The sequence below is a fragment of the Vicugna pacos genome, chromosome 14, assembly GCF_048564905.1.
Source record: "Vicugna pacos chromosome 14, VicPac4, whole genome shotgun sequence".
Classification (NCBI taxonomy): domain Eukaryota; kingdom Metazoa; phylum Chordata; class Mammalia; order Artiodactyla; family Camelidae; genus Vicugna; species Vicugna pacos.
Genome location: NC_133000.1, coordinates 68,627,722 through 68,631,754, shown reverse-complemented (window position 1 = coordinate 68,631,754; position 4,033 = coordinate 68,627,722).

The window sequence follows — 4,033 nt, the reverse complement described above, 5'->3', positions numbered from 1 at the left end:
AAAAGAAATGGAAACCAAGAACTAACCATAAAACTTGAAATGGTTTACAATCTTTTGAAATGTATATTTACACAGACCATGAAATAAAAATACTTTGTTCAAGAAAAAGTTGTCTTTTTAATGCTGCTTTGAATGGCCTACCCAAAATAAAAAAATTTAGGAGTGAATAAATAGTTTTTGCGATTTAGTCTTCTTAGCCTGTCCTATAAACAGGGAAAATGGGAGCATGGGAGCATACCCTGAGGTTAGGAACTTACTTTATTATTTTAAGTAAAATTTTATTGAAAGTTTGTATGTATATACAGAAATGTACACAAATCATAAACCATAAGCTCTATGGATTTTAAGTGAATCCATGTAACCAGCATGCCAATAAAATAAGACAACAATAGAATATTGCCATGTCCCAGTAGGTCCTCTCACGGCCCATCTGAAAGATAGTTAGTGTTCTGCCTTCTACCTCCTTATAGTTTTGCCTGTTCTCTGGAAGACAACCCTTGCAAGCAAATGGTGTCAATTCTATTTTAGAAGATTTTGCATGTGAGTTTGCATTCTCCCACTTACCAGTCATTAGCCAAGATATAGCAACATGGAATCAGAGAACAATCAAATGCTTCACATCAGTTCTAACATAACAACAGTCTTTGCAATTATTCAGAGTCCCCTGAAAGTTAATAAGGTCACCGAGGTGGTGTTTTGATGGCAGTCCAATCACTGATGCCACAATTCTTTCCTACCCTCTTCTGGCCCAACGTTATATCTAAGGGTAAAATCTTCAGTCACACCGTGGTCCCCTGATACATAACATGGAAAATGGAGATAGAGATGAACAACAGCTTCAAAGATCAGAAAAGAAGGAAACAATAGTTAAGAATTACATGTAGTTAGAGAACATTCCATAACATATTGAAAGAGATTAATTCAGTCAGTTCAGACATGACGTTTATTTTTAACAATTAGTATTGTGTTCTCTATAATCATGCCCCAGAGTTTAAAGTGCTTAATGAACTCTTACTGGAAAGTGACTTTCAGGAGAGTATAATGACTTTTAATCACTTCACCCAAGCTATTAGTAAGAAAGGTTGTCAGGAAATGTTTTTACTTTTGGTATAAAATTAATTGAATTCCCAATTGAATGAAACAAGAAGTTTGTCAATATATAACTCCCGGTGTTTTAATCCCTCTTTTTATGCCATTTCTCCATCTTCTTCACAGTGTATTAGTGATGAATTTGAACAATTTCTGACTTTCACCTGTTTACAGAGTAAGCCAAGAAGGAAAATAACTTCTAACTGAGCAGCTGCTGAGTTCTTGTGGGAGGTACTATACTCATATTATCTCAACTAATCCACTCAAAAAGTCAGTTAAGCAACTATTATGCCCATTTTACAGTTGAGGAAATTGGAGTTTGGGGAAAGTACTCATTTTTTCCCATGTCGTACTAGCATAAGTGTCAGAGAAAGTGTTGAAACACAGAGTTATTTAATTCTGAATCTCTATGGGAAGATGCTTTTACAAAGTATTCAAGGCCAAGTGTTAACATTACCTGTATTCTGTTGGTTGATGAACTTCTATCTCTTCCAAAATAAAACATGTTTAGTGTTGTCAGAGTTTAACTAATAAATACCCCAGAGGTCCGTGTCATGGGGTCTTTGATCATCGTCTCAGGAGGGTCAGCACTGTGTAGGTCAGTGGTTCTCAAAGGGGCGCCTGGACTAGCAGCATCAGCAGCATTTGTGCGCTTGTTAGAAACACAGATTTGTGAGCCCCACTGTGAACCTCCACATTTCTGAGCATTGGACCCAAAAAGCCATCTTTCAACAAGCTCTTGAGATGATTCTCATGCATATTAAACTGTGAGAACAAATGACATATTTTTAAAAGCATGAACCATATAGAGTTAGACTGTGTACATTTATATCCTGGTTCTGCAGAATACTAGTTATGGGACATTGATCAATTTAGGTACTCTTTCTGTGTCTCAGTTTCTTCATTTATGAAAAATAAATAATAATAGTACCTATATCATGGGGTTGATTTGAGGTTTATATAATCCACATAGAACAGTGCTGGGCTCATAGCAAGCACTATATAAGTGGTTAGAAATAAATGTAATTTTTTTTATAATGCAAGCTAATGTAATTGGCATCAAAAGCAGTCACTAAATAGCTCAATATTTTTGAATAATTTATTCTAATAATGAAGTCTAATAAATATTGAGTTATTGAATAGGAATAAACATTCTTTTTATAATTTGTTTCACCATTTAAAAATATATAAAACAGAAAAGGAAAGGTGATGAAGAGCTCATATAAATATGTTACAGTAAATTACACTGTTTTATGAAGATGATTTCATATGGAATTCAAAGTAGATGCAATTAGTGCTACAAATTAGAAATTGCAAATGATGATTTAACAAACAAATCAAAGATGAGAAAAAATTTCAAATGAATTGAAATCGCTCTCTGTTGGTTTAATCTTGTGATAAGCAATTCTCCAGAGGAAGCATAAGTTGTTATTCTTCGTCCCAAAAAGTAGGACAGCTTAGAAGTTGAGAACGATTATTGTAGAAGCTAGAATTGTCAATGAAGACAATTAATAGAATCCATAACATGCATTTAAATGTATGAGAATAACATCTAATATAATTTGCTTTTTATATGCAATGCCAGTTTTAATGGCGGCATCCACAGGGTTGCACCTGTGAGTGAGTAGTCATAATATTTGTGATGGCAGTTGACACGGTGGCCGACGCAAAGGATCTGCGCAAAGAGCAGCAGGTGGCGTCTAAATGCCAAAGCCATAGCCACCCACTTTTGGGGACTAGATTTAAGTAGCTTTAAATAGATTTAAGTAGAGTGAGGGTATCAGCTGAAATAAACTTTTCCCTTTTCTAGTGCATATGCACCGATTAAACACACACCTTAAACAGCAAGGGCATAGGTCAAGACAAGATATGTGGAGAAATGATGGAGAAAATTCAAGACACAAATTCGTATTTCTCTTTCTCAATTCCAAAGGAAATATCAGAATACAATGGCAATCCAGTTTTTAACAGCATTCTACAGGATCGAAGGTGCTTTCCCATGGACTGTCTTAAATGAACCCCACAAGAGCAGAAAGGAGCTGTGTGCTGCTGTTTCCCCATTTTACTGCTAAGAAAATGAAATGAAGAATTTAAATGACACAGTTAGGGTCACACAGCTATTTAATGGCAGAGATGGAGGTGGGACACCTCCTTAGGTTTTGTTCCAAAATCCTTTTTCTTACTCTGCCACACCCTCTTTTAGTCATTTAATTCACTTTCCATTAGCATTTATTATCCTAATAAGAAACCTTAGAGTGTCCACAATCAAGATATCAAGAAATATCAGTTTTGCAGTTGTATCTGTAAACCACCAAAGGTTTAAACCCACTCCATTGAGAGAAGTGATTTTATCCTTGTATATGTATTTCTTCTGGTTAAAAAACTACGTATTTCTAGGTAGGTCCACTTTTTGAAAGGAGGTAATTCTCTCCTAGTGGGCATACTGGGGTTAATGTCCCCTCTCATGAGCAGAGAGCGCCCGTGTGGGACTCAGCTTGGTGTCTATCTTTTTGTTTGGCCCTGAAGTCCATGATTTTATTTCCTGTGTGCCTGCGGTCCTGATACAGCCACTCCAGCATCCTGCGGGGGATGGATGCTGCCTCTGACCTCCTGGTGCAGCCTGGTTTTATGTAGTAGCATCCCTGCGGAGGGACTGGTGTGGATGACGGGGAGTGCCTTGGATCAGATGTCTGTGTCGCCTCAACATGCATATGCTGAAGCCCTAATTCCCAATATGGTGGTGGTAGGATGAGGGGCCTTTGGGAGATGACTGGGTTTAGAGGAGGCCGTGAGGGTAGAGCCTTCATCAGCGGTTTTGGTGTTCTCATGAGAAGACACATGAGAGACACGGTCCCTCTCTTTCTGTCAGAGCAGATACAGCATGAGGCGTCCATCTGAAACCGAGGAAGACAGTTCTCACCAGAAGCCAGTGAGCTCACGCCTT